This window comes from Leucoraja erinacea, chromosome 22 (assembly GCF_028641065.1).
Source record: "Leucoraja erinacea ecotype New England chromosome 22, Leri_hhj_1, whole genome shotgun sequence".
In the NCBI taxonomy this organism is placed as follows: Eukaryota; Metazoa; Chordata; class Chondrichthyes; order Rajiformes; family Rajidae; genus Leucoraja; species Leucoraja erinaceus.
The window spans coordinates 13,445,571-13,469,695 of record NC_073398.1 but is presented as its reverse complement, the minus strand read 5'-3'; positions in this window follow the sequence as shown (position 1 = coordinate 13,469,695).

Here is a 24,125-nt window from a genome sequence, read left to right as displayed (position 1 = left end):
AGAACAATGGAAAGTATTAAAAATGCTGCGCAACAGCTCCATTAATCAGCGAGAGTGACTTGACCAAACATGGTGAAGTTGATACGAAAACTAATGATTATAGTGCTGTCCTCAAATACAACATGGCAAGGTTAGGTATCATGGAGCAAACCATCAGTTGTATCTCTTCTTATAAAAGTATTCTGATGTAATAATAGATGAATGAAGGGATGCGTAGAGTACAGTGAACAATTTTTTACAATTTGCAATACATTTCGAAAAGACTGGAAGTAAATGTGGATGGGTTGATAGGTAAGTTCGCAGATGACACCAGAATTGGTATAGTTCTGGAAGAGTTTGGAAGTCATGTTACAGCTTTATAGATATTTGTTTAGGCCACATTTGAAGTATTGCGAGCTTTAAGGTGAGAGGGGGAAAATGTAATGGAGATTACCGTATTAATATTTTTAACATTTATAAAAAATGTTCGGCACAGATACGGTGGATTGTGGTCCTGCGCTGTCCTGTTTTATTTGTCGATTTATAATATGTCAGCCTAAGAGTACTACTAGCGCAAAAATTGCAACATTAAAAATACTAAATAAGCGCTTAAACTGTGGATTGCAAGTATGTTGGACCACTCATCTTGAGGAAATGCGATCCCCCCTAATGGATAAATCAGACCAATTCATAACGAGTTGGTCTCCATTTGTCGTTTTTTTGGAATCATATGGTGCAACACAATTGTAAAAGAACTGTTTGAGGACTGGACGAGGATTGGTCAAGATTATAAATAATGATCTCCTTTTCTATTTTATTTTCTTTTCTCTATTTTCTCTTTGTCAACTTTCTTCATTTACTCGTTTTCTTTCTTCACACACTATATATTTCACATCTTTCTATCCTTTATTATCTAACTTCTTTTTCATATTCTAATATTTTTTCAATGTAACAACAAAAAAAAGAAGTTGTACATAAAATGTATTATGAACATATATATTAGGCACTTTGGTGCCATAAGACTGTATTTACTTCTAATAAAATAAAAATAAATAAAAATAAACAAATTAATAAGGATTGTCATGTGCTTGCATTACTAGGGAAACATGCATTTCTGATGTTATTTGAACAAATAATTCATTTACCAGATGTGGAACTGGGAGGAGGGTGATGTGGTGTTGATGTCGTTCTAACTGGGAAAACAAAAGTAAAAATTCAGCTGCTGCAGCTTTCTGATGTTGAGTACACTGATGATTGATAACCTCTTATGAGTTGAAACTCCTTCTGTCTCGATCTGTAACAGGCAAACTCTGATCCAATTCAATGCTCACTAGCTTTCAATTATGTCAAATAGGGAAATATCTTATCCACTTCTATATTATTCAAGCAGGTGTACTGAATGTGGAAAGAACAAATCATTGCATCCAATGTTTGACAATAATCTTGTACATTTCCACGCAGACTGCTGCTCTTGATGAAGCTGCGCTGGTGAATGTATTTGTGTATTCATATACGTAACAATGCAATTTTTCTTATATCATTTGCAGAAATCCATCACTTACCAGTTGTTGAATGATGAACAGACGGAGTGATTGTTGTACTTCCTGTTGTAAATGTAATTTGGAAACAGAAAGAAAAATAATCAAACTGAAGACAATAAATAAATTATTGCTTTTTAATAAATTACGGTCTCTTTCAGGTGGATAAGAGGAAATGTCAACATTGGTACAAAAATCACTATTTACTCATGTGATGTTTTTCAAAACTTTATTTACGTTACTGGACAAAATGGTGCTTGATTATTTTTGCCTATTTTCCTGAGGCAACTTGAAATGCAGATTTGAGTTGATGGATTTTTGTCAATACTCTCATTGTTTAATGTTGTAATTATTTGGTGATACTATTGAAAAAAGTACTCACCACTTGTGGAAATGGTAGAGGGAGTTGTTGTTAATTTGCTGGTTGTTGGTTCTGCTAGAGAACAATGGAAAGTATTAAAAATGCTGCACACCAACTCCATTAATCAGCGAGAGTGATTTGACCAAACATGGTGAAGTTGATACGAAAACTAATGATTATAGTGCTGTCCTCAAATACAACATGGCAAGGTTAGGTACCATGGAGCAAACCATCAGTTGTATCTCTTCTTATAAAAGTATTCTGATGTAATAATAGATGAATGAAGGGATGCGTAGAGTACAGTGAACAATGTTTTACAATTTGCGATACATTTCGAAAAGACTGGAAGTAAATGTGGATGGGTTGATAAGTAAGTTCGCAGTGGACACCAGAATTGGTATAGTTCTGGAAGAGTTTGGAAGTCATGTTACAGCTTTATAGATATTTGTTTAGGCCACATTTGAAGTATTGCGAGCTTTAAGGTGAGAGGGGCAAAATGTAATGAAGATTACCGTATTAATATTTTTAACATTTATAAAAAATGTTTGGCACAGATACTGCGGATTGTGGTCCTGCGCTGTCCTGTTGTATTTGTCGATTTATAATATGTCAGCCTAAGAGCACTACTAGCACAAAAATTGCAACATTAAAAATACTAAATAAGCGCTTAAACTGTGGATTGCAAGTATGTTGGACCGCTCATATTGAGGAAATGCGATCCCTCCTAATGGATAAATCAGACCAATTCATAACGAGTTGGTCTCAATTCGTCATTTTTTTGGAATCATATGGTGCAACACAATTGTAAAAGAACTGTTTCAGGACTGGACGAGGATTGGTCAAGATTATAAATAATGATCTCCTTTTCTATTTTATTTTCTTTTCTCTATTTTCTCTTTGTCAACTTTCTTCATTTACTCGCTTTCTTTCTTCACACACTATATATTTCACATCTTTCTATCCTTTATAATCTAACTTCTTTTTCATATTCTAATATTTTTTCAATGTAACAACAAAAAAAAGAAGTTGTACATAAAATGTATTATGAAAATATATATTAGGCACTTTGGTGCCATAAGACTGTATTTACTTCTAATAAAATAAAAATAAATAAAAATAACTAAATTAATAAGGATTGTCATGTGCTTGCATTACTAGGAAAACATGCATTTCTGATGTTATTTGAACAAATAATTCATTAACCAGATGTGGAACTGGGAGGAGGGTGATGTGGTGTTGATGTCGTTCTAACTGGGAAAACAAAAGTAAAAATTCAGCTGCTGCAGCTTTCTGACGTTGAGTACACTGATGATTGATAACCTCTTAAGAGTTGAAACTCCTTCTGTCTCGATCTGTAACAGGCAAACTCTGATCCAATTCAATGCTCACTAGCTTTCAATCATGTCACATAGGCAAATATCTTATCCACTTCTATATTATTCAAGCAGGTGTACTGAATGTGGAAAGAACAAATCATTGCATCCAATGTTTGACAATAATCTTGTACATTTCCACGCAGACTGCTGCTCTTGATGAAGCTGCGCTGGTGAATGCATTCGTGTATTCATATACGTAACAATGCAATTTTTCTTATATCATTTGCAGAAATCCATCACTTACCAGTTGTTGAATGATGAACAGACGGAGTGATTGTTGTACTTCCTGTTGTAAATGTAATTTGGAAACAGAAAGAAAAATAATCAAACTGAAGACAATAAATAAATTATTGCTTTTTAATAAATTACGGTCTCTTTCAGGTGGATAAGAGGAAATGTCAACATTGGTACAAAAATCACTATTTACTCATGTGATGTTTTTCAAAACTTTATTTATGTTACTAGACAAAATGGTGATTATTTTTGCCTATTTTCCTGAGGCAACTTGAAATGCAGATTTGAGTTGATGGATTTTTGTCAATACTCTCATTGTTTAATTTTGTGATTATTTGGTGATACTATTGAAAAAAGAACTCACCGCTTGTGGAAATGGTAGAGGGAGTTGTTGTTACTTTGCTGGTTGTTGGCTCTGCTAGAGAACAATGGAAAGTATTAAAAATGCTGCACACCAGCTCCATTTGCAATTAATCAGCGAGAGTGACTTGACCAAAATATTTTATACACTTCTATATTATTCAAGCAGGTGTACTCAATGTGGAAAGATCAAAATCATGAATTTAATTGCATCCAGTAAATGACAATAATGTTGTACATTTCCACACAGACTGCTGCTCTTGATGAAACTGCACTGGTGAATGCATTTGTGTATTCATATACGTAACAATGCAATTTTTCTTATATCATTTGCAGAAATCCATCGCTTAACAGTTGTTGAATGATGAACAAATGGAGTGATTGTTGTACTTCCTGGTGTAATTGTAATTTGGAAACAGAAAGAAAAATAATCAAACTGAAGACATTCGTGACTACTGCAAAGCAGTAAAATTGATCATCATCCACTATTTGGTTATTTTATAGACACTCAATGTTAGAGCAAAAATAAATTATTGCTTTTTAATATAACACAGTCTCCTTCAGATGGATGTGGAAATGTCAACATTGGTACAAAAATCACTATTTACACATGTGATGTTTTTCAAAATTTTATTCATCTTCCTAGACAAAATGGTGCTGGATTAATTTTGCCCATTTTCGTGAGGCAACTTGAAATGCAGAGGGAGTTGTTGTTACTTTGCTGGTAGTTGGCTCTGCTGCAGAACAAGGGAAAGTATTCTAAAATGTTGCACACCAGCTCCATTTGCAACTAATCCGCGAGAATAACTTGACCAAACATGGGGAAGTTGAAACGAAAAGTAATGATTAAAGTGCTGTCCTCAAATACAACATAGCAAGGTTAGGTACCATGGAGCAAATCATCAGTTGCATCTCTTGTTATAAAAGTATTCCGACATAATAATATATAAATGAAGGGATGCATAGAGTACAGTGAATATTTTTTTGCAGTTTGCGATACATTTCTACAAGACTGGAAGTAAATGTGGATGGGTTGCTAAGTAAGTTCGCAGATGACATCAAAATTGGCGTAGTTCTGGAAGAGTTTGGAAGTCATGTTACAGCTTTTATAGATCTTTGGTTAGGCCACATTTGAAGTATTGCGTGCAGTTTTGGTCTCCGCACACAGGAAGCATTTGAAGGCTTTGGAGAGTGTAAAGAACAGGTTGAGCGGAATGCTGCCTAATGTAAGATATTTGTTGTTCAGTTGGTAAATTTGGATTATTTTCTCGAGAACATCGGAAGCCGAGGGAACACCTGATGGTAGTGTCCAGAAATACGAGACGCATAATTAGGGTAGAGTGTTATTTCCAGGGTAGAAATGTCAAAGGCTAGAGACCACAGCTTTAAGGTGTGGGGGGAAATGTAATGGATATTACCGTATCAATATTTTTAACATTAAAAAAAAAATTTTCAGCACCGATACTGTGGACTGAAGATACTGTGGAGTGTGGTCCTGCGCTGTCCTGTTGTATTTGTCGATTTATAATATGTCAGCCTAAGAGTACTACTTACGCATAAATAGCAACATTGAAAATACTAAATAAGGATTGACATGTGCTTGATTTTCTAGTAAAACATGCTTTTCTGATGTCATTTGATCAAATACTTCACTCACCAGATGTGGAACTGGGAGGAGGGCGAGGTGGTGTTGATGTAGTTGTAACTGGGAAAACAAAAGTAAAAATTCAGCTGCTGTAGCTTTCTGATGTTGAGTACACTGATGATTGATAAACCCTTAAGAGATGAAACTCCTTCGATCTTGATCTGTAACAAGTAAACTCTGATCCAAATCAATGTTTACTAGCTTTCAATTATGACATATAGGGAAATATTTTATACACTTCTATATTATTCAAGCAGGCCTACTCAATGTGGAAAGATCAAAATCATGAATTTAATTGCATCCAGTAAATGACAATAATCTTGTACATTTCCACACAGACTGCTGCTCTTGATGAAACTGCGCTGGTGAATGCATTTGTGTATTCATATACGTAACAATGCAATTTTTCTTATATCATTTGCAGAAATCCATCACTTAACAGTTGTTGAATGATGAACAGACGGAGTGATTGTTGTACTTCCTGGTGTAATTGTAATTTGGAAACAGAAAGAAAAATAATCAAACTCAAGACATTTGTGACTACTGCAAAGCAGTAAAATTGATCATCATCAACTATTTGGTTATTTTATAGACACTCAATGTTAGAGCAAAAATAAATTATTGCTTTTTAATATAACACGGTCTCCTTCAGGTGGGTAAGTGGAAATGTCAACATTGGTACAAAAATCACTATATACTCATGTGATGTTTTTCAAAACTTTATTTTCCTTACTAGTCAAAATGGTGCTTGATTATATTTGCCTATTTTCGTGAGGCAACTTGAAATGCAGATTTGAGTTGATGGATTTTTGTCAATACTCTCATTGTATGCTTTTGTAATTATTTGGTGATTCCATTGAAATAAAAACTCACCACTTATGGAACTGGTAGAGGGAGTTGTTCTTACTTTGCTGGTAGTTGGCTCTGCTGCAGAACAAGGGAAAGTATTCAAAAATGTTGCACACCAGCTCCATTTGGAACTAATCAGCGAGAATAACTTGACCAAATATGGTGAAGTTGAAACAAAAAGTAATGATTAAAGTGCTGTCCTCAAGTACAACATAGCAAGGTTAGGTACCATGGAGAAAACCATCAGTTGCATCTCTTGTTATAAAAGTATTCTGACATAATAATAGATAAATGAAGGGATGCGTAGAGTACAGTGAATAATTTTTTGCAGTTTGTGATACATTTTGACAAGACTGGAAGTTTCAATTATGACACATAGGGAAATATCATATCCACTTCTATATTATTCATGCAGGTGTACTCAATGTGAAAGAACAAAATCATGGATTTAATTGCATCCAATGTATGACAATAATCTTGTACATTTCCACGTACGCTGCTGCCATTGATGAATCTGCGATGGTGAATGCGTTCGTGTATTCATATGCGTAACAATGAAATATTTTCTTATATCATTTGCAGAATTCAATCACTTACCAGTTGTTGAATGATGAACAGATGGAGTGATTGTTGTACTTCCTGTTGTAATTGTAATTTGGGAACAGAAAGAAAAATAATCAAATTGAAGACATTTTTGACTACTGCAAAGCAATAAAATTGATCATCATCAACTATTTGGTCATTTTATAGACACTCAATGTTAGAACAAAAATAAGTTGTTGCTTTTTAATATAACACCGTCTCCTTCAGGTGGATGTGGAAATGTCAATATTGGCACAAAAATCACTATTTACTCAAGTGATCTTTTTCAAAACTTTATTTATCTTACTAGAAAAAATGGTGCTTGATTTTTTTTTTTGGCTATTTTCCTGAGCAACTTGAAATGCAGATTTGAGTTGATGGATTTGTGTCAAATACTCATTGTTTGCTTTTGTAATTATTTGGTGTTCCTATTGTAAAAAGAACTCACCACTTGTGGAACTGGTAGAGGGAGTTGTTGTTACTTGGGTTCTAGTTGTCTCTGCTGGAGAACAATGGAAAGTATTAAAAAATGCTGCACACCAGCTCCATTTGCAACTAATCAGAGAGAGTAAATTGACGAAACATGGTGAAGTGGATACGAAAAGTAATGATTAAAGTGCAGTCCTCAAATACAACATAGCAAGGTTATGTACCATGGAGCAAACCATCAGTTGCACCTCTTGTTATAAAAGTATTCTGACGTAATAGTAGATAAATGAAGGGATGCGTATAATACATGTGAACATGGGTGTCAGAATCTGTACACAGATTTAATTTGTTTTGTAAATGCATAGTGCAACTTTCAAATAAGGATCAATGCTGAATTTTTTGGTAATTTGCGATACATTTTGAAAAGACTGGAAGTAAATGCGGATGGGTTGATAAGTAAGTTTGCTGATGACACCAAAATTGGTGTAGTTCTGGCAGAGTTTGGAAGTCGTGTTACAGCTTTGTAGATCTTTGATTAGGCCACATTTGCGGTATTGCGTGCAGTTTTGGTCTCCGCACACAGGAAGCATTTGAAGGCTTTGGAGAATGTAAAGAACAGGTTGACCAGAATTCTGCCTAATGTAAGAAATTTGTTGTTCGGTAGGTAAAATTGGATTATTTTCTCGAGAAGATCGGAAGTTGAGGGAACACCTGATGGTAGTGTCTGGAAATATGTGACGCATAAATAGGGTAGAATGTTATTTCCTGGGTAGAACTGTCAAAGGTTGGAAGGCACAGCTTTAAGGTGAGTGGGGGAAAATGTAATTGAGATTACCGTATTATGATTTTTAACACTAAAAAAAAATGTTCGGCAGGGATACTGTGGACTGAAGATACTGTGGATTGTGGTCCCGTGCTGTACTGTTGTATTTGTTGATTTATAATATGTCAGCCTAAGAGTACTACTTACGCAAAAATTGCAACGTTGAAAATACTAAATGAGGATTGACATGTGCTTGCATTTCTAGTAAAACATGCATTTCATTTGAACAAATACTTCACTTACCAGATGTGGAACTGGGAGGAGGGTGATGTGGTGTTGATGTCGTTGTAACTGGGAAAACAAAAGTAAAAATTCAGCTGCTGCAGCTTTCTGATGTTGAGTACACTGATGATTGATAACCTCTTATGAGTTGAAACTCCTTCTGTCTCAATCTGTAACAGGCAAACTCTGATCCAATTCAATGCTCACTAGCTTTCAATTATGTCAAATAGGGAAATATCTTATCCACTTCTATATTATTCAAGCAGGTGTACTGAATGTGGAAAGAACAAATCATTGCATCCAATGTTTGACAATAATCTTGTACATTTCCACGCAGACTGCTGCTCTTGATGAAGCTGCGCTGGTGAATGCATTTGTGTATTCATATACGTAACAATGCAATTTTTCTTATATCATTTGCAGAAATCCATCACTTATCAGTTGTTGAATGATGAACAGACGGAGTGATTGTTGTACTTCCTGTTGTAAATGTAATTTGGAAACAGAAAGAAAAATAATCAAATTGAAGACAATAAATAAATTATTGCTTTTTAATAAATTACGGTCTCTTTCAGGTGGATAAGTGGAAATGTCAACATTGGTACAAAAATCACTATTTACTCATGTGATGTTTTTCAAAACTTTATTTATGTTACTAGACAAAATGGTGCTTGATTATTTTTGCCTATTTTCCTGAGGCTACTAGAAATGCAGATTTGAGTTGATGGATTTTTGTCAATACTCTCATTGTTTAATTTTGTGATTATTTGGTGATACTATTGGAAAAAAGTACTCACCAGCTGTGGAAATGGTAGAGGGAGTTGTTACTTTGCTGGTTGTTGGCTCTGCTAGAGAACAATGGAAAGTATTAAAAATGCTGCACACCAGCTCCATTTGCAACTAATCAGCGAGAATAACTTGACAAACAGGGTGAAGTTGAAACGAAAAGTAATGATTAAAGTGCTGTCCTCAAATACAACATAGCAAGGTTAGGTACCATGGAGCAAACCATCAGTTGCATCTCTTGTTATAAAAGTATTCCGACATAATAATATATAAATGAAGGGATGCATAGAGTACAGTGAATAATTTTTTGCAGTTTGCGATACATTTCTACAAGACTGGAAGTAAATGTGGATGGGTTGATAAGTAAGTTCGCAGATGACATCAAAATTGGTGTAGTTCTGGAAGAGTTTGGAAGTCATGGTACAGATTTTATAGATCTTTGGTTAGGCCACATTTGAAGTATTGCGTGCAGTTTTGGTCTCCGCACACAGGAAGCATTTGAAGGCTTTGGAGAGTGTAAAGAACAGGTTGAGCGGAATGCTGCCTAATGTAAGATATTTGTTGTTCAGTTGGTAAATTTGGATTATTTTCTCGAGAACATCGGAAGCTGAGGGAACACCTGATGGTAGTGTCCAGAAATACGAGACGCATAATTAGGGTAGAGTGTTATTTCCAGGGTAGAAATGTCAAAGGCTAGAGGCCACAGCTTTAAGGTGTGGGGGGAAATGTAATGGATATTACCGTATTAATATTTTTAACATTAAAAAAAAAAATGTTCAGCACCGATACTGTGGACTGAAGATACGGTGGAGTGTGGTCCTGCGCTGTCCTGTTGTATTTTTCGATTTATAATATGTCAGCCTAAGAGTACTACTTACGCATAAATAGCAACATTGAAAATACTAAATAAGGATTGACATGTGCTTGATTTTCTAGTAAAACATGCTTTTCTGATGTCATTTGATCAAATACTTCACTCACCAGATGTGGAACTGGGAGGAGGGCGAGGTGGTGTTGATGTAGTTGTAACTGGGAAAACAAAAGTAAAAATTCAGCTGCTGTAGCTTTCTGATGTTGAGTACACTGATGATTGATAAACCCTTAAGAGATGAAACTCCTTCGATCTTGATCTGTAACAAGCAAACTCTGATCCTAATCAATGCTTACTATCTTCCAATTATGACATATAGGGAAATATTTTATACACTTCTATATTATTCAAGCAGGTTTACTCAATGTGGAAAGATCAAAATCATGAATTTAATTGCATCCAATGTATGACAATAATCTTGTACATTTCCACGCACGCTGCTGCCATTGATGAATCTGCGATGGTGAATGCATTCGTGTATTCATATACGTAACAATGAAATATTTTCTTATATCATTTGCAGAAATCAATCACTTACCAGTTGTTGAATGATGAACAGATGGAGTGATTGTTGTACTTCCTGTTGTAATTGTAATTTGGAAACAGAAAGAAAAATAATCAAATTGAAGACATTTTTGACTACTGCAAAGCAATAAAATTGATCATCATCAACTATTTGGTCATTTTATAGACAATCAATGTTAGAGCAAAAATAAGTTGTTGCTTTTTAATATAACACCGTCTCCTTCAGGTGGATGTGGAAATGTCAATATTGGCACAAAAATCACTATTTACTCAAGTGATCTTTTTCAAAACTTTATTTATCTTACTAGAAAAAATGGTGCTTGATTTTTTTTTTTGGCTATTTTCCTGAGCAACTTGAAATGCAGATTTGAGTTGATGGATTTGTGTCAAATACTCATTGTTTGCTTTTGTAATTATTTGGTGATTCTAGTGTAAAAAGAACTCACCACCTGTGGAACTGGTAGAGGGAGTTGTTGTTACTTTGGTTGTAGTTGGCTCTGCTGGAGAACAATGGAAAGTATTTAAAAAATGCTGCACACCAGCTCCATTTGCAACTAATCAGAGAGAGTAAATTGACGAAACATGGTGAAGTGGATACGAAAAGTAATGATTAAAGTGCAGTCCTCAAATACAACATAGCAAGGTTAGGTACCATGGAGCAAACCATCAGTTGCACCTCTTGTTATAAAAGTATTCTGACGTAATAGTAGATAAATGAAGGGATGCGTATAATACATGTGAACATGGGTGTCAGAATCTGTACACAGATTTAATTTGTTTTGTAAATGCATAGTGCAACTTTCAAACAAGGATCAATGCTGAATTTTTTGGTAATTTGCGATACATTTTGAAAAGACTGGAAGTAAATGTGGATGGGTTGATAAGTAAGTTTGCTGATGACACCAAAATTGGTGTAGTTCTGGAAGAGTTTGGAAGTCGTGTTACAGCTTTGTAGATCTTTGATTAGGCCACATTTGCGGTATTGCGTGCAGTTTTGGTCTCCGCACGCAGGAAGCATTTGAAGGCTTTGGAGAATGTAAAGAACAGGTTGACCAGAATTCTGCCTAATGTAAGATATTTGTTGTTCGGTAGGTAAAATTGGATTATTTTCTCGAGAAGATCGGAAGTTGAGGGAACACCTGATGCTAGTGTCTGGAAATATGTGACGCATAAATACGGTAGAGTGTTATTTCCTGGGTAGAACTGTCAAAGGCTGGAAGGCACAGCTTTAAGATGATTGAGATTACCGTATTATGATTTTTAACACTTAAAAAAAAATTGTTCGGCACAGATACTGTGGACTGAAGATACTGTGGATTGTGGACAAGAGGAATTGTTATGCAGTTTAGAATCCTTCAACAAGAATTTATCAACTGGCACCTTTTAATAAAACATGTTACACTTGATATTTCCTTCATCGTAGAAAAACGTAGGAGGACATAGTATGCTGCTAAATTTATTTATCTGTCAATTAGCATATTAATATTTCCCTGCCATCTCGAACAATCATGCCACATCGATTGCAGATATCCCTGCGTATCGAAACACGTCTTCCATACAGTGTATGGTCTTCTTTACACCATTATTACTAGCAGTATAGTTGCACGATTCATGCCCATAATGTGAGCGAAGATAAAAGAATGGAGCCACAGTGCTGATGTTAGAAATGTTGCCCCATTGTCTAAAGATTAGCCAATGTTTACTAAATGTGGTTTGACTCACCTGTTGTGGAACTGGTGGTGGACTCAGTTGTGCCAGTTGTCAAAGATGTTGTTGGTGTTGTTCCTGGAGAACAAATAGAAAAACAATTACAGATTGAATTGCAAGAGTCAGCAATCAATTTCAGTAGGACTGTGCACATTTTCCTGAGACTGGGATGAATGTTATCAATGTTCATTGCTCATGCCTAAGCAAAGGACATTTAGAAATGAACCAAATTTTGCTTCATCATTTATCAAATGGAACGAAATCATGAAAAGACATTGTGGTTTTTTGAAGAAAGTTCTGAACTCCTTCGTTGACCATTTTGGAAAATCATTGAGCAGAAACAAAAATGTTTAATAACGTTGCCATGACCAAAAGCTCCCAGAATAGTGGAAGAGGGGAAGGGAAGAAACTTTTCTACCAAAGTGAAAATCCTTGTTGAACAGCAGCTGAATATTTCAGGGCCATCACAAACAATTTCAATTTCTTAATGTACCAACTTCAGATTTTGTGGAAGCTCAGCAAGTATTCTAAGAACTACTGATCAGATTTAGAACATAAGGAGCGGTAAAGTGCCACAGCTGGTGCAACTCCAACCTCACAGCACCAGAGACTTCAGATTGATTTGTTCCGTGGGTGTTGTGTCCATGGAGATTACATGTACTCGCTGTTATGTTTGCCTTTCCTACAAGCGTCTGAAATATATTGTCACTAACCTGATGTAGTACTGGTAGTGGTCTCAGTTGTTGATGTAGTTGTTGGTGTTTCTAGTGAAAGAAAATAATGCAATATTCAACCAAGACAGCCAGGTGGAATTGGTATACAGCTAACTATTGGTAGTCAGGAAACAATCAGCAGGAATTCATATGCTGGCACACTTAATTAAAATGTTTATCAGATGGCATTTTCATTCTTCATTGAATAAATTGGCAGGGCAAAATATACTTTTGATCAATCAGCGGCTGAATATTTCTGTGCCATCACAAATAATCCTGTTCTCTCTATACACCAGTTGCAGATTTCCTGGAAGATCAACCGTTTTCCAATGACCGCAATGTCTACTTAATACCATAATTTTGAATAGTATGCAATGTGTGTACTATGGGTAAGCATGTCTGTTTATATGTCCCATTGATACATGATCCTCAACTTACATAAAATATGTTAATTCGAATCATAGTTTTTTTTTGCTACGGAATGTCCGAAGAAATTGAGAAGCAGAAAACACCAACTTATATCCTCCACAAATCTGAACTATTTTGAAATTGTGCAATAATGTGGTCAAATTGTTATGAGCCAAACATTGACATCTTAACATGTATATTTGCACAATTTATGCCAATAATGTAAGCAAATATGCAAGAAGTAAGTCACAAAGCTGATGTTAGCAATGTTGGCTCATTGTCTTTGATTTGCCAATGTTTATTGAAAGTGGTTTGACTCACCTGTTGTGGAACTGGAGGTGGACTCAGTTGTACCAGTTGTCAAAGATGTTGTTGGTGTTGTTCCTGGAGAGCAAATAGAAAAGCATTTACAAATTAAATTGCAAGAGTCACCAATCAATTTCAGTAGGACACTGCACATTTTGCTGAGACTGGGCTGAATTTTAATAATGTTCATTGCTCGTGCCTAAGCAAAGGACATTTAGAAGTTAAACAAATTTTGCTTTGTCATTTATCAATTGGACCGAAATTATGAAAAGACATCGTGATTTTTTAAAGAATGATCTAAACTCCTTCATTGGTCCATTTTGGAAAAATCATTGAACAGAAACAAATCTGTTTCACAGCGTTGCCATGACCAAAAACTCCCGGAATAGTGGGAGAGGCGAAGGGAAGAGACTATTTCTATAAAAGTGAAAATTCTTATCCATGTCTACTGAAACGTTCCAGCCTGAATGCTCTTTTAAAAATTATAGTGGGCTACCTGCTCCAAAGGGCCTCCTTAATTTGGCAGTAGCTTCTAAATTTACGTGGTGAGAAACTACATTTTTGGAATAAAGCAATGAACAAATGTTCCTGGGTGCTATATAGAGCTTCACTAAACAAAGCACAGAGTCCAAAAGTAAAATCTAACAAGAATGATAGATGATGTTTCTAACCTGAAGTAGTGCTGGTGGTGGTCTCAGTTGTTGGTGTTGTTTCTAGTGAAAGAAAATAATGCTGTATTCAAGTAGGGCAGCCAAGAGGAATTGTTACACAGTTATAAAGCCATCAACGGGAATTCATGGGCTGGCACATTTTATGAAAATGTTTTACTATATAGATTGGTTACTTCTTACTATTGTAAGCGAAGATAAACTGCTCAGCAAAAACAGACTGTGTCCCTCGCGGCCTCTCCAAGGAGTTCAGCGCCCAGCTCGCCTATTTCACCACCTCCACTAGGTGGGTCTCCGGTGCCGTCCCCGGCCACTTCCCCGTCACTTCACCGATGAATTGAATAAGGAGTGAGGCCATACTATACGGCTGCATTACTATTTCCTGGTCAATCAGCAGCTGAATATTTCAGGCCATCACAAACATTTTCAATTTCTTAATGTACCAAGTTCAGATTTTGTGGAAGCTCAGCAAGTATTCTAAGAACTACTGATCAGAACATTAGAACATAAGGAGCGGTAAAGTGCCACAGCTGGTGCAACTCTTTCCTCAAAGCACCAGAGACTTCAGATTGATTTATTCCATGGGTGTTGTGTGCATGGAGATTATATGTACCTGTTATGTGTGCCTTTCCTACAATTATCTGAAATATATTGTCACTAACCTGATGTAGTACTGGTAGTGGTCTCAGTTGTTGATGTAGTTGTTGGTGTTTCTAGTGAAAGAAAATAATGCAATATTCAACCAAGACAGCCAAGAGGTATTGATATACAGCTAACTGCTGGTAGTCAGGAAACCATCAGCAGGAATTCATATGCTAGCACCTTTATTAAAATGTTTAACAGAGAGCATTTTTTTCCTTCGTAGAAAAATTGGCCCGGAAAAATATACTTTTGATCAATCAGCTGCTGAATATTTCTGTGCCATAACAAATAAACCTGTTCTCTCTACACACCATTTGCGGATTTCCTGGTAGATCCACCGTCTACCAAAGACCGCAAGGTCTACTTAATACCATAACTTCTAATAGCATGGCATGTGTGCGCTATGGGTAAGCATGTCTGTTCATATGTCCCATTGATACATGATCCTCAACTTGCGTAAAATGTGTTCATTATAATCATGGTTTTGTTTTTTGCTACGGAATGCCCAAAGAAAATGAGAAGCAGAAAACACCAACTCATTTCCTCCACAAATCCGGACCATATTGAAATTGTGTCATAATTTGGTCACATTGTTATGAGCCAAACATTGACATCTTAACATGTATATTTGCACAATTTATGCCAATAATGTAAGCAAATATGCAAGAAGTAAGTTTATTGAAAGTGGTTTGACTCGCCTATTGTGGAACTGGAGGTGGACTCAGTTGTACCAGTTGTCAAAGATGTTGTTGGTGTTGTTCCTGGAGAGTAAATAGAAAAACATTTACAAATTGAAATGCAAAAGTCACCAATCAATTTCAGTACGACACTGCACATTTTCCTGAGATTGGGCTGAATTTTAACAATGTTCATTGCTCGTGCCAAAGACAAAGACATTTAGAAGCAAATTTTCTTTTATCATTTACCAATTGGCCCGAAATTATGAAAAGACATTGTGATTTTTCAAGGAAAGTTCTAAACTGCTTCGTTGATCAGTTTTGGAAAAATCAATGAGCAGAAACAAAACTGTTTCACAGCGTTGCCATGACCTAAGCCTCCCGGAATAGTGGAAGAGGTGAAGGGAAGAGACCTATTCTATAAAAGTAAAAATCCTTATCCATGTCCACTGAAAGGTGCCAGTCTCAATGCTCTTTTTTAAATTATTGCAGGCAATCAGCACCAAAAGGCCTCCTTAATTCAGTAGTTGAATCTACATTTTCGTGGTGAGAATCTACATTTTTGGAATAAAGCAATGATCAAATGTTCCTGAAGAGGGTGCTATATAGAGCTTCACAAAACAAAGCACAGAGTCCTAAAGGAAAAGCTAACAAGATTGATAGATGATGTTACTAACCTGATGTACTGCTGGTGGTGATCTCAGTTGTTGGTGTCGTTTCTAGTGAATGAAAAGAATGCTGTATTCAAGTGGACAGCCAAGAGGAATTTGTATGCAGTTCTTGAGCCATCAACAGGAATTCATGAGCTGGCACATTTTAAGAAAACGTTTTACAAGTTGTCATTTTCTTCATCAGTGTATAAAGCATGCGGCCATACTATACGGCTGCATTAGTTTTTCCTTGTCAATCGGCAGCTGAATATTTCAGGGCCATCACAAATAATCCTGTTCTCTCTATACACCAGTTACAGATTTTCTGGAAGATCAACCGTTTTCCAATGACCGCAATGTCTACTTAATACCATTATTTCTAATACCGTTATTCGTTGATCCATTTTTGAAAATTCTTTGAGCTGAAACAAAACAGTTTAACAGCGTTGCAATGATCAAAAACTCCCGGAATAGTGGAAGAGGCGAAGGGAAGAGACCTTATCTATAAAAGTGAAAATACTTATCTATGTCTACTGAAAGGTGCCAGACTCAATGCTCTTTTTACAATTTTTGCAGGCAATCAGCACTAAAAGGCCTCCTTAATTCGGTAGTTTAATCTACATTTTCGTGGTGAGAATCTACATTTTTGGAATAAAACAATGAACAAATATTCCTGAAGAGGGTGCTATATAGAGCTTCACTAAACAAAGCACAGAGTCCTAAAGGAAAAGCTAACAAGATTGATAGTTGTTACTAACCTGATGTAGTGCTGGTTGTGGTCTCAGTTGTTGGTGTCGTTTCTAGTGAAAGAAAATAATGTTGTATTCAAGTGGGGCAGCCAAGAGTAAATTGTACGTAGTTATACAGCCATCAACAGGTATTCATGGGCTGGCACATTTTATTAAAACCTTTTATCAGTTGTCATTTTCTTCATCATTGAATAAAGCGTTTGCCATACTATACGTCTGAATTACTTTTTCCTTGTCTTTCAGAAATTGCAGCTCATCAGGCATTTAGAAAGATTGAGTTGGCACAGATGTGCAGCTGGAAGAGCTGCAGCCTCATAGTGTTAGGGATTTGTATTCTATCCTGACCTCGGGTGCTGTCTAGGCTGGGATTGCACGTTCTCCCTTTCTCTGCCTGTGATCCCCCCAAGTTTTTAACAGAGGATGATACTGACCTGATGTAGTGGTGGTCCCAGATGTTGATGGAGTTATTTCTAGTGAAATAAAAAAATGTTATGTTCCACCGAGACAAACAAGAGGAATTGTTATGCAGTTTAGAATCCTTCAACAAGAATTTATCAACTGGCACCTTTTAATAAAACATGTTACACTTGATATTTCCTTCATCGTAGAAAAACGTAGGAGGACATAGTATGCTGCTAAATTTATTTATCTCTGTCAATTAGCATATTAATATTTCCCTGCCATCTCGAACAATCACGACACATCGATTGCGGATATCCCTGTGTATCGAAACACGTCTTCCATACAGTGTATGGTCTTCTTTACGCCATTATTACTAGCAGTATAGTTGCACGATTCATGCCCATAATGTGAGCGAAGATAAAAGAATGGAGCCACAGTGCTGATGTTAGAAATGTTGCCCCATTGTCTAAAGATTAGCCAATGTTTACTAAAAGTGGTTTGACTCACCTGTTGTGGAACTGGTGGTGGACTCAGTTGAGCCAGTTGTCAAAGATGTTGTTGGTGTTGTTCCTGGAGAGCAAATAGAAAAAAAATTACAGATTGAATTGCAAGAGTCAGCAATCAATTTCAGTAGGAGTCTGCACATTTTCCCGAGACTGGGATGAATGTTATCAATGTTCATTGCTCATGCCTAAGCAAAGGACATTTAGAAATGAACCAAATTTTGCTTCATCATTTATCAAATGGAACTAAATCATGAAAAGACATTGTGATTTTACTGAGTTACTCCAGCACTTTGTATCTTTTTCCTCATGCATGCATGTGCCAGTCCGAACGTCTCTTAAATCCTCTGCTAAATCCCATGCTCTTGTCACAGTGCATTTTAACTCTTGCTAAAATGTAAAGTTAGTTGGTTCCTTTCTCGGCTCCTGGTCCTTTGGCTGAACAGCAGTGTATCATCACTGATTTAAATAACAAGATCTAATCATCACGTTGACATATAACTACGCTATGGTTCCATGACCATAAGTTAATGGGGCAGAATTATGTTGTTCGGCCCATCATGTCTACTCCGCCATTCAATCATGGCTGATCTATCTCTCCCTCCTAACTCCATTCTCCTGCCTTCTCCCCATAACCCCTGACACCCGTACTAATCAATAATCTGTCCATCTCAGCTTTAAGTGGAAAAACTTACTTGAAGTCACAGTCCGAAACAGCAGAATATAAAACATCGTCGTCACAGAGAGAGAGAGGTCCATGTTTTCCGATGGAGTGGTCTCCAATTCGTGCTGTTCAGGACTTGCTCTTGTTTGATTTCACCACTTGCTCCGTGTGCAAACTTCCTCACGAATGAACAAACGCTTTGCAGTGTGACATAGAATAAGGAACTTTGACCCATATCCTGTTTTGCAATCTGTTGCGTGCACATTGCCAACGGTTCCACTTTGGGGGATGGACTGTGGTTGGCAGAGGTTTGGGCAGAAGACAAGCTGAACTGTAGCAGGTTCCCAGTGAGGGTATCCACAACTTGCATGGTCATATCCCAATCCTGTCCTCCTTGAAGATCAGTGTTGGGAGATGCACTTTTTAAAAGTAATACTTTGCAATCCAATGTAGAATAAGGAACATTGACTCCTGTTTCACAACTAGCTGGACTTACAGCGCCAGAGGCCTGGGTTCAGTTGTGACTTGACTATGTTTAAGAGGGAGTTAGGTGTGGCCCTTGTGGCTAAAGGGACCAGGCGGTATGGAGAGAAGGCAGGTGCAGAATACTAAGTTGGATGATCAGCCATGATCATATTGAATGGCGGTACAGGCTCGAAGGGGCGAATGGCCAACTCCTGCACCTATTTTCCATGTTTCTATGTTTCTATTTCTTGGAGAAAGTTCTGAACTCCTTCGTTGATCCATTTTGGAAAATCATTGAGCAGAAACAAAATTGTTTAATAACGTTTTCATGACCAAAAACTCCCAGAATAGTGGAAGAGGGGAAGGGAAGAAACTTTTCTACCAAAGTGAAAATCCTTGTCAATCAGTAGCTGAATATTTCAGGGCCATCACAAACAATTTCAATTTCTTAATGTACCAACTTCAGATTTTGTGGAAGCTCAGCAAGTATTCTAAGAACTACTGATCCGAAATTTAGAACATAGGAGCGGTAAAGTGCCACAGCTGGTGCAACTCCTACCTCACAGCACCAGAAACTTCAGATTGATTTGTTCCATGGGTGTTGTGTGCATGGAGATTACATGTACTTGCTGTTATGTGTGCCTTTCCTACAAGTGTCTGAAATGTATTGTCACTAACCTGATGTAGTACTGGTAGTGGTCTCAGTTGATGATGTAGTTGTTGGTGTTTCTAGTGAAAGAAAATAACGAAATATTCAACCAAGACAGCCAAGAGGAATTGGTATACAGCTAAGGATTGGTAGTCAGGAAACCATCAGCAGGAATTCATATGCTGGCACACTTAATTAAAATGTTTATCAGATGGCATTTTCATTCTTCATTGAATAAATTGGCAGGGCAAAATATACTTTTGATCAATCAGCGGCTGAATATTTCTGTGCCATCACAAATAATCCTGTTCTCTCTATACACCAGTTGCAGATTTCCTGGAAGATCAACCGTTTTCCAATGACCGCAATGTCTACTTAATACCATAATTTTGAATAGTATGGAATGTGTGTACTATGGGTAAGCATGTCTGTTTATATGTCCCATTGATACATGATCCTCAACTTGCGTAAAATGTGTTCATTCGAATCATAGTTTTGTTTTTTGCTACGGAATGTCCGAATAAATTGAGAAGCAGAAAACACCAACTTATATCCTCCACCAATCCGAACTATTTTGAAATTGTGCAATAATGTGGTCAAATTGTTATGAGCCAAACATTGACATCTTAACATGTATATTTGCACAATTTATGCCAATAATGTAAGCAAATATGCAAGAAGTAAGTCACAAAGCTGATGTTAGCAATGTTGGCTCATTGTCTTTGATTTGCCAATGTTTATTGAAAGTGGTTTGACTCACCTGTTGTGGAACTGGAGGTGGACTCAGTTGTACCAGTTGTCAAAGATGTTGTTGGTGTTGTTCCTGGAGAGTAAATAGAAAAACATTTACAAATTGAATTGCAAAAGTCACCAATCAATTTCAGTACGACACTAGACATTTTGTTGAGACTGGGCTGAATTTTAACAATGTTCATTGCTCGTGCCTAAGAAAAGGACATTTAGAAGTTAACCAAATTTTGTTTCGTCATTTATCAATTGGACCGAAATTATGAAAAGACATTGTGGTTTTTTGAAGAAAGTTCTGAACTCCTTCGTTGATCCATTTTGGAAAATCATTGAGCAGAAACAAAATTGTTTAATAACGTTGCCACGACCAAAAACTCCCAGAATAGCGGAAGAGGGGAAGAGAAGAAACTTTTCTACCACAGTGAAAATCCTTGTCAATCAGCAGCTGAATATTTCAGGGCCATCACAAACAATTTCAATTTCTTAATGTACCAACTTCAGATTTTGTGGAAGCTCAGCAAGTATTCTAAGAACTACTGATCAGAAATTTAGAACATAAGGAGCGGTAAAGTGCCACAGCTGGTGCAACTCCTACCTCACAGCACCAGAGACTTCAGATTGATTTGTTCTGTGGGTGTTGTGTGCATGGAGATTACATGTACTCCCTGTTATGTGTGCCTTTCCTACAAGTGTCTGAAATATATTGTCACTAACCTGATGTAGTACTGGTAGTGGTCTCAGTTGTTGATGTAGTTGTTGGTGTTTCTAGTGAAAGAAAATAATGCAATATTCAACCAAGACAGCCAGGTGGAATTGGTATACAGCTAACTATTGGCAGTCAGGAAACAAACAGCAGGAATTCATATGCTGGCACACTTAATTAAAATGTTTATCAGATGTCATTTTGATTCTTCATTGAATGTGTTCATTCGAATCATAGTTTTGTTTTTTGCTACGAAATGTCCGAAGAAATTGAGAAACAGAAAACACCAACTTATATCCTCCACAAATCCGAACTATTTTGAAATTGTGCAATAATGTGGTCAAATTGTTATGTGCCAAACATTGACATCTTAACATGTATATTTGCACAATTTATGCCAATAATGTAAGCAAATATGCAAGAAGTAAGTCACAAAGCTGAGGTTAGCAATGTTGGCTCATTGTCTTTGATTTGCCAATGTTTATTGAAAGTGGTTTGACTCACCTGTTTTGGAACTGGAGGTGGACTCAGTTGTACCAGTTGTCAAAGATGTTGTTGGTGTTGTTCCTGGAGAGCAAATAGAAAAGCATTTACAAATTAAATCGCAAGAGGCACCAATTAATTTCAGTACGACACTGCACATTTTGCTGAGACTGGGCTGAATTTTAACAATGTTCATTGTTCGTGCCTAAGCAAAGGACATTTAGAAGTTAACCAAATTTTGCTTCGTCATTTATCAATTGGACCGAAATTATGAAAAGACATTGTGATTTTTTTAAAGAAAGATCTAAACTCCTTCATTGATCTATTTTGTAAAAATCATTGATCAGAAACAAATCTGTTCCACAGCGTTGCCATGACCTAAAACTCCCGGAATAGTGGGAGAGGTGAAGGAAAGAGACTATTTCTATAAAAGTGAAAATTCTTATCCATGTCTACTGAAATGTTCCAGCCTGAATGCTCTTTTAAAAATTATAGTGGGCTACCAGCTCCAAAGGGCCTCCTTAATTTGGCAGTAGCTTCTAAATTTTCGTGGTGAGAAACTACATTTTTGGAATAAAGCAATGAACAAATGTTCCTGAAGAGGGTGCTATATAGAGCTTCACTAAACAAAGCACAGAGTCCAAAAGTAAAATCTAACAAGAATGATAGATGATGTTTCTAACCTGAAGTAGTGCTGGTGGTGGTCTCAGTTGTTGGTGTCGTTTCTAGTGAAAGAAAATAATGCTGTATTTAAGTGGGGCAGCCAAGAGGAATTGTTACACAGTTATAAAGCCATCAACAGGAATTCATGGGCTGGCACATTTTATGAAAATGTTTTACTATATAGATTGGTTACTTCTTACAAATGTAAGCGAAGATAAACTGCTCAGCAAAAACAGACTGTGTCCCTCGCGGCCTCTCCAAGGAGTTCAGCGCCCAGCTCGCCTATTTCACCACCTCCACTAGGTGGGTCTCCGGTGCCGTCCCCGGCCACTTCCCCGTCACTTCACCGATGAATTGAATAAGGAGTGAGGCCATACTATACGGCTGCATTACTATTTCCTGGTCAATCAGCAGCTGAATATTTCAGGCCATCACAAAAATTTTCAATTTCTTAATGTACCAAGTTCAGATTTTGTGGAAGCTCAGCAAGTATTCTAAGAACTACTGATCAGAACATTAGAACATAAGGAGCGGTAAAGTGCCACAGCTGGTGCAACTCTTTCCTCAACGCACCAGAGACTTCAGATTGATTTATTCCATGGGTGTTGTGTGCATGGAGATTATATGTACCTGTTATGTGTGCCTTTCCTACAATTATCTGAAATATATTGTCACTAACCTGAAAGAAAATAATGCAATATTCAACCAAGACAGACAAGAGGTATTGATATACAGCTAACTGCTGGTAGTCAGGAAACCATCAGCAGGAATTCATATGCTAGCACCTTTATTAAAATGTTTAACAGAGAGCATTTTTTTCCTTCGTAGAAAAATTGGCCGGACAATATATACTTTTGATCAATCAGCTGCTGAATATTTCTGTGCCATAACAAATAAACCTGTTCTCTCTACACACCATTTGCGGATTTCCTGGTAGATCGACCGTCTACCAAAGACCGCAAGGTCTACTTAATACCATAACTTCTAATAGTATGGAATGTGTGCACTATGGGTAAGCATGTCTGTTCATATGTCCCATTGATACATGATCCTCAACTTGCGTAAAATGTGTTCATTATAATCATGGTTTTGTTTTTTGCTACGGAATGCCCAAAGAAAATGAGAAGCAGAAAACACCAACTCATTTCCTTCACAAATCCGGACTATATTGAAATGGTGTCATAATTTGGTCAAATTGTTATGAGCCAAACATTGACATCTTAACATGTATATTTGCACAATTTATGCCAATAATGTAAGCAAATATGCAAGAAGTAAGTCACAAAGCTGATGTTAGCAATGTTGACTCATTGTCTTTGATTTGCCAATGTTTATTGAAAGTGGTTTGAATCACCTGTTGTGGAACTGGAGGTGGACTCAGTTGTACCAGTTGTCAAAGATGTTGTTGGTGTTGTTCCTGGAGAGTAAATAGAAAAACATTTACAAATTGAATTGCAAAAGTCAATTTCAGTACGACACTGCACATTTTCCTGAGATTGGGCTGAATTTTAACAATGTTCATTGCTCGTGCCAAAGACAAAGACATTTAGAAACAAGTTTTGCTTCGTCATTTATCAATTGGCCCGAAATTATGAAAAGACATTGTGATTTTTCAAGGAAAGTTCTAAACTCCTTCGTTGATCAATTTTGGAAAAATCAATGAGCAGAAACAAAACTGTTTCACAGCGTTGCCATGACCTAAGCCTCCTGGAATAGTGGAAGAGGTGAAGGGAAGAGACCTATTCT